This window comes from Schistocerca gregaria, chromosome 6 (genome assembly GCF_023897955.1).
Source record: "Schistocerca gregaria isolate iqSchGreg1 chromosome 6, iqSchGreg1.2, whole genome shotgun sequence".
NCBI classification, from domain to species: domain Eukaryota; kingdom Metazoa; phylum Arthropoda; class Insecta; order Orthoptera; family Acrididae; genus Schistocerca; species Schistocerca gregaria.
This window is the reverse complement of record NC_064925.1, coordinates 27,849,259-27,862,953: the sequence shown is the minus strand read 5'-3', so window position 1 is coordinate 27,862,953 and position 13,695 is coordinate 27,849,259.

Sequence of the window (13,695 nt, the reverse complement as noted above, 5' to 3'; positions counted from 1 at the left end):
CACTTGCATTTCAGAACATGTCTTTCACACATGTCTACAAAGTCACCTTCACCTTCAAATACAGTTTCCTTGCGACTGACAGAGACGTAGGCAAAGTTTAAAGTTGCTATTTCCATTAAATCTCGTTAATCAGAAAAACGGTAATTTACACCTGCAGCGGAACAAAATTCCGTTCCGCCCAGCGTCTGACTCGAACCCACGACCCTGGGATTAAGAGTCTGACGCTCTACCGACTGAGCTAGCCGGCTACCTCGGTGAATACCTGCCGGGTAGCACGTCATACAGTACTCGTTTGGGTTGGGTGGTCCCATATAGAATCTCTCCATGATGCCTAATGTTTTCCTAACGTCACACTCGTCACGTACTTCACTTTTATGTCATAATCATTTCTGAGAGGTAAAGAAATTGCATGACAACATGCAGAGCTAGTGGCGTCAAAATTAACACACATACTTTATGTGACTGAAAAGCCGAACGAGTTACTTTCCGACGTTGTTTTAGATGTGCAAGTGATAGTCAGAACTCGCTGTGTCGGCACTCTGCCGACCATTTCGCTAGTTAACACCGGTCTTGTTGTGTGTGTTTCAAGCTCAAGAGCATCTCCAAGCAAAAAATGGTCAACAGCAACATTCAGACGGTTTCGTACTGCTCAATTGCTACATTAAAACGTTATGTTTCTTTTTCAGAACTGGAAAAATACAAGCGTGACAGCATTCGAACCTGTAATCTTCAGATCCGAAGTCCGACGCCTTATCCATTAGGCCACACGGTCACTGACGACCAACATTTACATGTATACGACTCATCTCGAAACGCTCACACCCCTGAGGATTTGTGTTTTCGTTCTACACAGCCGCTGCCCCTTGCTCTTTCCCACCCATTCGTTACATTCAACCTCTGACGAGACCGACCAAATATAGACTGAGAAACAAGACCACACACTTTGTGCATTCGGAATCGAAGGCAGGGCGTCCCTCGCCGCATTTGCTACGATTGCCATTTGCTACTTCTGCAGAAGCGGCGGCGGCGGCGGCGGCGGCGGCGGCGGCGACGACGACGACGACGACGACGACGAATATCGCGAGAGGCTCTGAGATATGTGAGAAATACATCTATAAAATGTAATTCAGACTGCCTCGTCCCACCTTAGGCTGTACCGCTTTGGCAAATGCTTTATCTGCGCCATTCGCCTTAATCGCATCTGAGAGTAATTCTTAAAAAAACGCCTGTCGCTAATTGTTCGTCATCACAGGTACTGTTTGCTATACGGCCACGACGCGCAACTGATTTCCAAAATTCATCTTTCTCGTGTTAGGATGGAACTTACGACTCCTGGTTTATTAGACCAGTGCTCCACCACTGAGCTAAAGAGGCGCGGCCTAGCGGTACTCTTGGGTACTTCGTCCTTACGGTCGTCTGCATCATCAGACTTTAGCTGACAACACTTCATATTACCGGCTAATATTTGCAGCTATGGCGACAAATTACTGCTTGGCTACACATCTGACACGTAACCGATGTGCTCTCCAAACAACAACACTTGCATTTCAGAACATGTCTTTCACACATGTCTACAAAGTCACCTTCACCTTCAAATACAGTTTCCTTGCGACTGACAGAGACGTAGGCAAAGTTTAAAGTTGCTATTTCCATTAAATCTCGTTAATCAGAAAAACGGTAATTTACACCTGCAGCGGAACAAAATTCCGTTCCGCCCAGCGTCTGGCTCGAACCCACGACCCTGGGATTAAGAGTCTGACGCTCTACCGACTGAGCTAGCCGGCTACCTCGGTGAATACCTGCCGGGTAGCACGTCATACAGTACTCGTTTGGGTTGGGTGGTCCCATATAGAATCTCTCCATGATGCCTAATGTTTTCCTAACGTCACACTCGTCACGTACTTCACTTTTATGTCATAATCATTTCTGAGAGGTAAAGAAATTGCATGACAACATGCAGAGCTAGTGGCGTCAAAATTAACACACATACTTTATGTGACTGAAAAGCCGAACGAGTTACTTTCCGACGTTGTTTTAGATGTGCAAGTGATAGTCAGAACTCGCTGTGTCGGCACTCTGCCGACCATTTCGCTAGTTAACACCGGTCTTGTTGTGTGTGTTTCAAGCTCAAGAGCATCTCCAAGCAAAAAATGGTCAACAGCAACATTCAGACGGTTTCGTACTGCTCAATTGCTACATTAAAACGTTATGTTTCTTTTTCAGAACTGGAAAAATACAAGCGTGACAGCATTCGAACCTGTAATCTTCAGATCCGAAGTCCGACGCCTTATCCATTAGGCCACACGGTCACTGACGACCAACATTTACATGTATACGACTCATCTCGAAACGCTCACACCCCTGAGGATTTGTGTTTTCGTTCTACACAGCCGCTGCCCCTTGCTCTTTCCCACCCATTCGTTACATTCAACCTCTGACGAGACCGACCAAATATAGACTGAGAAACAAGACCACACACTTTGTGCATTCGGAATCGAAGGCAGGGCGTCCCTCGCCGCATTTGCTATGATTGCCATTTGCTACTTCTGCAGAAGCGGCGGCGGCGGCGGCGGCGGCGACGACGACGACGACGACGACGACGAATATCGCGAGAGGCTCTGAGATATGTGAGAAATACATCTATAAAATGTAATTCAGACTGCCTCGTCCCACCTTATGCTGTACCGCTTTGGCAAATGCTTTATCTGCGCCATTCGCCTTAATCGCATCTGAGAGTAATTCTTAAAAAAACGCCTGTCGCTAATTGTTCGTCATCACAGGTACTGTTTGCCATACAGCCACGACGCGCAACTGATTTCCAAAATTCATCTTTCTCGTGTTAGGATGGAACTTACGACTCCTGGTTTATTAGACCAGTGCTCCACCACTGAGCTAAAGAGGCGCGGCCTAGCGGTACTCTTGGGTACTTCGTCCTTACGGTCGTCTGCATCATCAGACTTTAGCTGACAACACTTCATATTACCGGCTAATATTTGCAGCTATGGCGACAAATTTCTGCTTGGCTACACATCTGACACGTAACCGATGTGCTCTCCAAACAACAACACTTGCATTTCAGAACATGTCTTTCACACATGTCTACAAAGTCACCTTCACCTTCAAATACAGTTTCCTTGCGACTGACAGAGACGTAGGCAAAGTTTAAAGTTGCTATTTCCATTAAATCTCGTTAATCAGAAAAACGGTAATTTACACCTGCAGCGGAACAAAATTCCGTTCCGCCCAGCGTCTGGCTCGAACCCACGACCCTGGGATTAAGAGTCTGACGCTCTACCGACTGAGCTAGCCGGCTACCTCGGTGAATACCTGCCGGGTAGCACGTCATACAGTACTCGTTTGGGTTGGGTGGTCCCATATAGAATCTCTCCATGATGCCTAATGTTTTCCTAACGTCACACTCGTCACGTACTTCACTTTTATGTCATAATCATTTCTGAGAGGTAAAGAAATTGCATGACAACATGCAGAGCTAGTGGCGTCAAAATTAACACACATACTTTATGTGACTGAAAAGCCGAACGAGTTACTTTCCGACGTTGTTTTAGATGTGCAAGTGATAGTCAGAACTCGCTGTGTCGGCACTCTGCCGACCATTTCGCTAGTTAACACCGGTCTTGTTGTGTGTGTTTCAAGCTCAAGAGCATCTCCAAGCAAAAAATGGTCAACAGCAACATTCAGACGGTTTCGTACTGCTCAATTGCTACATTAAAACGTTATGTTTCTTTTTCAGAACTGGAAAAATACAAGCGTGACAGCATTCGAACCTGTAATCTTCAGATCCGAAGTCCGACGCCTTATCCATTAGGCCACACGGTCACTGACGACCAACATTTACATGTATACGACTCATCTCGAAACGCTCACACCCCTGAGGATTTGTGTTTTCGTTCTACACAGCCGCTGCCCCTTGCTCTTTCCCACCCATTCGTTACATTCAACCTCTGACGAGACCGACCAAATATAGACTGAGAAACAAGACCACACACTTTGTGCATTCGGAATCGAAGGCAGGGCGTCGCTCGCCGCATTTGCTACGATTGCCATTTGCTACTTCTGCAGAAGCGGCGGCGGCGGCGGCGGCGGCGGCGACGACGACGACGACGACGACGAATATCGCGAGAGGCTCTGAGATATGTGAGAAATACATCTATAAAATGTAATTCAGACTGCCTCGTCCCACCTTATGCTGTACCGCTTTGGCAAATGCTTTATCTGCGCCATTCGCCTTAATCGCATCTGAGAGTAATTCTTAAAAAAAACGCCTGTCGCTAATTGTTCGTCATCACAGGTACTGTTTGCTATACGGCCACGACGCGCAACTGATTTCCAAAATTCATCTTTCTCGTGTTAGGATGGAACTTACGACTCCTGGTTTATTAGACCAGTGCTCCACCACTGAGCTAAAGAGGCGCGGCCTAGCGGTACTCTTGGGTACTTCGTCCTTACGGTCGTCTGCATCATCAGACTTTAGCTGACAACACTTCATATTACCGGCTAATATTTGCAGCTATGGCGACAAATTACTGCTTGGCTACACATCTGACACGTAACCGATGTGCTCTCCAAACAACAACACTTGCATTTCAGAACATGTCTTTCACACATGTCTACAAAGTCACCTTCACCTTCAAATACAGTTTCCTTGCGACTGACAGAGACGTAGGCAAAGTTTAAAGTTGCTATTTCCATTAAATCTCGTTAATCAGAAAAACGGTAATTTACACCTGCAGCGGAACAAAATTCCGTTCCGCCCAGCGTCTGGCTCGAACCCACGACCCTGGGATTAAGAGTCTGACGCTCTACCGACTGAGCTAGCCGGCTACCTCGGTGAATACCTGCCGGGTAGCACGTCATACAGTACTCGTTTGGGTTGGGTGGTCCCATATAGAATCTCTCCATGATGCCTAATGTTTTCCTAACGTCACACTCGTCACGTACTTCACTTTTATGTCATAATCATTTCTGAGAGGTAAAGAAATTGCATGACAACATGCAGAGCTAGTGGCGTCAAAATTAACACACATACTTTATGTGACTGAAAAGCCGAACGAGTTACTTTCCGACGTTGTTTTAGATGTGCAAGTGATAGTCAGAACTCGCTGTGTCGGCACTCTGCCGACCATTTCGCTAGTTAACACCGGTCTTGTTGTGTGTGTTTCAAGCTCAAGAGCATCTCCAAGCAAAAAATGGTCAACAGCAACATTCAGACGGTTTCGTACTGCTCAATTGCTACATTAAAACGTTATGTTTCTTTTTCAGAACTGGAAAAATACAAGCGTGACAGCATTCGAACCTGTAATCTTCAGATCCGAAGTCCGACGCCTTATCCATTAGGCCACACGGTCACTGACGACCAACATTTACATGTATACGACTCATCTCGAAACGCTCACACCCCTGAGGATTTGTGTTTTCGTTCTACACAGCCGCTGCCCCTTGCTCTTTCCCACCCATTCGTTACATTCAACCTCTGACGAGACCGACCAAATATAGACTGAGAAACAAGACCACACACTTTGTGCATTCGGAATCGAAGGAAGGGCGTCCCTCGCCGCATTTGCTACGATTGCCATTTGCTACTTCTGCAGAAGCGGCGGCGGCGGCGGCGGCGGCGACGACGACGACGACGACGACGAATATCGCGAGAGGCTCTGAGATATGTGAGAAATACATCTATAAAATGTAATTCAGACTGCCTCGTCCCACCTTATGCTGTACCGCTTTGGCAAATGCTTTATCTGCGCCATTCGCCTTAATCGCATCTGAGAGTAATTCTTAAAAAAACGCCTGTCGCTAATTGTTCGTCATCACAGGTACTGTTTGCTATACGGCCACGACGCGCAACTGATTTCCAAAATTCATCTTTCTCGTGTTAGGATGGAACTTACGACTCCTGGTTTATTAGACCAGTGCTCCACCACTGAGCTAAAGAGGCGCGGCCTAGCGGTACTCTTGGGTACTTCGTCCTTACGGTCGTCTGCATCATCAGACTTTAGCTGACAACACTTCATATTACCGGCTAATATTTGCAGCTATGGCGACAAATTACTGCTTGGCTACACATCTGACACGTAACCGATGTGCTCTCCAAACAACAACACTTGCATTTCAGAACATGTCTTTCACACATGTCTACAAAATCACCTTCACCTTCAAATACAGTTTCCTTGCGACTGACAGAGACGTAGGCAAAGTTTAAAGTTGCTATTTCCATTAAATCTCGTTAATCAGAAAAACGGTAATTTACACCTGCAGCGGAACAAAATTCCGTTCCGCCCAGCGTCTGGCTCGAACCCACGACCCTGGGATTAAGAGTCTGACGCTCTACCGACTGAGCTACCCAGCTACCTCGGTGAATACCTGCCGGGTAGCACGTCATACAGTACTCGTTTGGGTTGGGTGGTCCCATATAGAATCTCTCCATGATGCCTAATGTTTTCCTAACGTCACACTCGTCACGTACTTCACTTTTATGTCATAATCATTTCTGAGAGGTAAAGAAATTGCATGACAACATGCAGAGCTAGTGGCGTCAAAATTAACACACATACTTTATGTGACTGAAAAGCCGAACGAGTTACTTTCCGACGTTGTTTTAGATGTGCAAGTGATAGTCAGAACTCGCTGTGTCGGCACTCTGCCGACCATTTCGCTAGTTAACACCGGTCTTGTTGTGTGTGTTTCAAGCTCAAGAGCATCTCCAAGCAAAAAATGGTCAACAGCAACATTCAGACGGTTTCGTACTGCTCAATTGCTACATTAAAACGTTATGTTTCTTTTTCAGAACTGGAAAAATACAAGCGTGACAGCATTCGAACCTGTAATCTTCAGATCCGAAGTCCGACGCCTTATCCATTAGGCCACACGGTCACTGACGACCAACACTTACATTTATACGATTCATCTCGAAACGCTCACACCCCTGAGGATTTGTGTTTTCGTTCTACACAGCCGCTGCCCCTTGCTCTTTCCCACCCATTCGTTACATTCAACCTCTGACGAGACCGACCAAATATAGACTGAGAAACAAGACCACACACTTTGTGCATTCGGAATCGAAGGCAGGGCGTCCCTCGCCGCATTTGCTATGATTGCCATTTGCTACTTCTGCAGAAGCGGCGGCGGCGGCGGCGGCGACGACGACGACGACGACGAATATCGCGAGAGGCTCTGAGATATGTGAGAAATACATCTATAAAATGTAATTCAGACTGCCTCGTCCCACCTTATGCTGTACCGCTTTGGCAAATGCTTTATCTGCGCCATTCGCCTTAATCGCATCTGAGAGTAATTCTTAAAAAAACGCCTGTCGCTAATTGTTCGTCATCACAGGTACTGTTTGCTATACAGCCACGACGCGCAACTGATTTCCAAAATTCATCTTTCTCGTGTTAGGATGGAACTTACGACTCCTGGTTTATTAGACCAGTGCTCCACCACTGAGCTAAAGAGGCGCGGCCTAGCGGTACTCTTGGGTACTTCGTCCTTACGGTCGTCTGCATCATCAGACTTTAGCTGACAACACTTCATATTACCGGCTAATATTTGCAGCTATGGCGACAAATTACTGCTTGGCTACACATCTGACACGTAACCGATGTGCTCTCCAAACAACAACACTTGCATTTCAGAACATGTCTTTCACACATGTCTACAAAGTCACCTTCACCTTCAAATACAGTTTCCTTGCGACTGACAGAGACGTAGGCAAAGTTTAAAGTTGCTATTTCCATTAAATCTCGTTAATCAGAAAAACGGTAATTTACACCTGCAGCGGAACAAAATTCCGTTCCGCCCAGCGTCTGGCTCGAACCCACGACCCTGGGATTAAGAGTCTGACGCTCTACCGACTGAGCTAGCCGGCTACCTCGGTGAATACCTGCCGGGTAGCACGTCATACAGTACTCGTTTGGGTTGGGTGGTCCCATATAGAATCTCTCCATGATGCCTAATGTTTTCCTAACGTCACACTCGTCACGTACTTCACTTTTATGTCATAATCATTTCTGAGAGGTAAAGAAATTGCATGACAACATGCAGAGCTAGTGGCGTCAAAATTAACACACATACTTTATGTGACTGAAAAGCCGAACGAGTTACTTTCCGACGTTGTTTTAGATGTGCAAGTGATAGTCAGAACTCGCTGTGTCGGCACTCTGCCGACCATTTCGCTAGTTAACACCGGTCTTGTTGTGTGTGTTTCAAGCTCAAGAGCATCTCCAAGCAAAAAATGGTCAACAGCAACATTCAGACGGTTTCGTACTGCTCAATTGCTACATTAAAACGTTATGTTTCTTTTTCAGAACTGGAAAAATACAAGCGTGACAGCATTCGAACCTGTAATCTTCAGATCCGAAGTCCGACGCCTTATCCATTAGGCCACACGGTCACTGACGACCAACATTTACATGTATACGACTCATCTCGAAACGCTCACACCCCTGAGGATTTGTGTTTTCGTTCTACACAGCCGCTGCCCCTTGCTCTTTCCCACCCATTCGTTACATTCAACCTCTGACGAGACCGACCAAATATAGACTGAGAAACAAGACCACACACTTTGTGCATTCGGAATCGAAGGCAGGGCGTCCCTCACCGCATTTGCTACGATTGCCATTTGCTACTTCTGCAGAAGCGGCGGCGGCGGCGACGACGACGACGACGACGACGAATATCGCGAGAGGCTCTGAGATATGTGAGAAATACATCTATAAAATGTAATTCAGACTGCCTCGTCCCACCTTATGCTGTACCGCTTTGGCAAATGCTTTATCTGCGCCATTCGCCTTAATCGCATCTGAGAGTAATTCTTAAAAAAACGCCTGCCGCTAATTGTTCGTCATCACAGGTACTGTTTGCTATACGGCCACGACGCGCAACTGATTTCCAAAATTCATCTTTCTCGTGTTAGGATGGAACTTACGACTCCTGGTTTATTAGACCAGTGCTCCACCACTGAGCTAAAGAGGCGCGGCCTAGCGGTACTCTTGGGTACTTCGTCCTTACGGTCGTCTGCATCATCAGACTTTAGCTGACAACACTTCATATTACCGGCTAATATTTGCAGCTATGGCGACAAATTACTGCTTGGCTACACATCTGACACGTAACCGATGTGCTCTCCAAACAACAACACTTGCATTTCAGAACATGTCTTTCACACATGTCTACAAAATCACCTTCACCTTCAAATACAGTTTCCTTGCGACTGACAGAGACGTAGGCAAAGTTTAAAGTTGCTATTTCCATTAAATCTCGTTAATCAGAAAAACGGTAATTTACACCTGCAGCGGAACAAAATTCCGTTCCGCCCAGCGTCTGGCTCGAACCCACGACCCTGGGATTAAGAGTCTGACGCTCTACCGACTGAGCTAGCCAGCTACCTCGGTGAATACCTGCCGGGTAGCACGTCATACAGTACTCGTTTGGGTTGGGTGGTCCCATATAGAATCTCTCCATGATGCCTAATGTTTTCCTAACGTCACACTCGTCACGTACTTCACTTTTATGTCATAATCATTTCTGAGAGGTAAAGAAATTGCATGACAACATGCAGAGCTAGTGGCGTCAAAATCAACACACATACTTTATGTGACTGAAAAGCCGAACGAGTTACTTTCCGACGTTGTTTTATATGTGCAAGTGATAGTCAGAACTCGCTGTGTCGGCACTCTGCCGACCATTTCGCTAGTTAACACCGGTCTTGTTGTGTGTGTTTCAAGCTCAAGAGCATCTCCAAGCAAAAAATGGTCAACAGCAACATTCAGACGGTTTCGTACTGCTCAATTGCTACATTAAAACGTTATGTTTCTTTTTCAGAACTGGAAAAATACAAGCGTGACAGCATTCGAACCTGTAATCTTCAGATCCGAAGTCCGACGCCTTATCCATTAGGCCACACGGTCACTGACGACCAACATTTACATGTATACGACTCATCTCGAAACGCTCACACCCCTGAGGATTTGTGTTTTCGTTCTACACAGCCGCTGCCCCTTGCTCTTTCCCACCCATTCGTTACATTCAACCTCTGACGAGACCGACCAAATATAGACTGAGAAACAAGACCACACACTTTGTGCATTCGGAATCGAAGGAAGGGCGTCCCTCGCCGCATTTGCTACGATTGCCATTTGCTACTTCTGCAGAGGCGGCGGCGGCGGCGGCGGCGGCGGCGACGACGACGACGACGACGACGACGACGACGACGAATATCGCGAGAGGCTCTGAGATATGTGAGAAATACATCTATAAAATGTAATTCAGACTGCCTCGTCCCACCTTATGCTGTACCGCTTTGGCAAATGCTTTATCTGCGCCATTCGCCTTAATCGCATCTGAGAGTAATTCTTAAAAAAACGCCTGTCGCTAATTGTTCGTCATCACAGGTACTGTTTGCTATACGGCCACGACGCGCAACTGATTTCCAAAATTCATCTTTCTCGTGTTAGGATGGAACTTACGACTCCTGGTTTATTAGACCAGTGCTCCACCACTGAGCTAAAGAGGCGCGGCCTAGCGGTACTCTTGGGTACTTCGTCCTTACGGTCGTCTGCATCATCAGACTTTAGCTGACAACACTTCATATTACCGGCTAATATTTGCAGCTATGGCGACAAATTACTGCTTGGCTACACATCTGACACGTAACCGATGTGCTCTCCAAACAACAACACTTGCATTTCAGAACATGTCTTTCACACATGTCTACAAAGTCACCTTCACCTTCAAATACAGTTTCCTTGCGACTGACAGAGACGTAGGCAAAGTTTAAAGTTGCTATTTCCATTAAATCTCGTTAATCAGAAAAACGGTAATTTACACCTGCAGCGGAACAAAATTCCGTTCCGCCCAGCGTCTGGCTCGAACCCACGACCCTGGGATTAAGAGTCTGACGCTCTACCGACTGAGCTACCCAGCTACCTCGGTGAATACCTGCCGGGTAGCACGTCATACAGTACTCGTTTGGGTTGGGTGGTCCCATATAGAATCTCTCCATGATGCCTAATGTTTTCCTAACGTCACACTCGTCACGTACTTCACTTTTATGTCATAATCATTTCTGAGAGGTAAAGAAATTGCATGACAACATGCAGAGCTAGTGGCGTCAAAATTAACACACATACTTTATGTGACTGAAAAGCCGAACGAGTTACTTTCCGACGTTGTTTTAGATGTGCAGGTGATAGTCAGAACTCGCTGTGTCGGCACTCTGCCGACCATTTCGCTAGTTAACACCGGTCTTGTTGTGTGTGTTTCAAGCTCAAGAGCATCTCCAAGCAAAAAATGGTCAACAGCAACATTCAGACGGTTTCGTACTGCTCAATTGCTACATTAAAACGTTATGTTTCTTTTTCAGAACTGGAAAAATACAAGCGTGACAGCATTCGAACCTGTAATCTTCAGATCCGAAGTCCGACGCCTTATCCATTAGGCCACACGGTCACTGACGACCAACATTTACATGTATACGACTCATCTCGAAACGCTCACACCCCTGAGGATTTGTGTTTTCGTTCTACACAGCCGCTGCCCCTTGCTCTTTCCCACCCATTCATTACATTCAACCTCTGACGAGACCGACCAAATATAGACTGAGAAACAAGACCACACACTTTGTGCATTCGGAATCGAAGGCAGGGCGTCCCTCGCCGCATTTGCTACGATTGCCATTTGCTACTTCTGCAGAAGCGGCGGCGGCGGCGGCGGCGGCGGCGGCGGCGACGACGACGACGACGACGACGACGACGAATATCGCGAGAGGCTCTGAGATATGTGAGAAATACATCTATAAAATGTAATTCAGACTGCCTCGTCCCACCTTATGCTGTACCGCTTTGGCAAATGCTTTATCTGCGCCATTCGCCTTAATCGCATCTGAGAGTAATTCTTAAAAAAACGCCTGTCGCTAATTGATCGTCATCACAGGTACTGTTTGCTATACGGCCACGACGCGCAACTGATTTCCAAAATTCATCTTTCTCGTGTTAGGATGGAACTTACGACTCCTGGTTTATTAGACCAGTGCTCCACCACTGAGCTAAAGAGGCGCGGCCTAGCGGTACTCTTGGGTACTTCGTCCTTACGGTCGTCTGCATCATCAGACTTTAGCTGACAACACTTCATATTACCGGCTAATATTTGCAGCTATGGCGACAAATTACTGCTTGGCTACACATCTGACACGTAACCGATGTGCTCTCCAAACAACAACACTTGCATTTCAGAACATGTCTTTCACACATGTCTACAAAGTCACCTTCACCTTCAAATACAGTTTCCTTGCGACTGACAGAGACGTAGGCAAAGTTTAAAGTTGCTATTTCCATTAAATCTCGTTAATCAGAAAAACGGTAATTTACACCTGCAGCGGAACAAAATTCCGTTCCGCCCAGCGTCTGGCTCGAACCCACGACCCTGGGATTAAGAGTCTGACGCTCTACCGACTGAGCTAGCCGGCTACCTCGATGAATACCTGCCGGGTAGCACGTCATACAGTACTCGTTTGGGTTGGGTGGTCCCATATAGAATCTCTCCATGATGCCTAATGTTTTCCTAACGTCACACTCGTCACGTACTTCACTTTTATGTCATAATCATTTCTGAGAGGTAAAGAAATTGCATGACAACATGCAGAGCTAGTGGCGTCAAAATTAACACACATACTTTATGTGACTGAAAAGCCGAACGAGTTACTTTCCGACGTTGTTTTAGATGTGCAAGTGATAGTCAGAACTCGCTGTGTCGGCACTCTGCCGACCATTTCGCTAGTTAACACCGGTCTTGTTGTGTGTGTTTCAAGCTCAAGAGCATCTCCAAGCAAAAAATGGTCAACAGCAACATTCAGACGGTTTCGTACTGCTCAATTGCTACATTAAAACGTTATGTTTCTTTTTCAGAACTGGAAAAATACAAGCGTGACAGCATTCGAACCTGTAATCTTCAGATCCGAAGTCCGACACCTTATCCATTAGGCCACACGGTCACTGACGACCAACATTTACATGTATACGACTCATCTCGAAACGCTCACACCCCTGAGGATTTGTGTTTTCGTTCTACACAGCCGCTGCCCCTTGCTCTTTCCCACCCATTCGTTACATTCAACCTCTGACGAGACCGACCAAATATAGACTGAGAAACAAGACCACACACTTTGTGCATTCGGAATCGAAGGCAGGGCGTCCCTCGCCGCATTTGCTACGATTGCCATTTGCTACTTCTGCAGAAGCGGCGGCGGCGGCGGCGGTGGCGACGACGACGACGACGACGACGACGACGACGACGACGACGAATATCGCGAGAGGCTCTGAGATATGTGAGAAATACATCTATAAAATGTAATTCAGACTGCCTCGTCCCACCTTATGCTGTACCGCTTTGGCAAATGCTTTATCTGCGCCATTCGCCTTAATCGCATCTGAGAGTAATTCTTAAAAAAACGCCTGTCGCTAATTGTTCGTCATCACAGGTACTGTTTGCTATACGGCCACGACGCGCAACTGATTTCCAAAATTCATCTTTCTCGTGTTAGGATGGAACTTACGACTCCTGGTTTATTAGACCAGTGCTCCACCACTGAGCTAAAGAGGCGCGGCCTAGCGGTACTCTTGGGTACTTCGTCCTTACGGTCGTCTGCATCATCAGACTTTAGCTGACAACACTTCATATTAC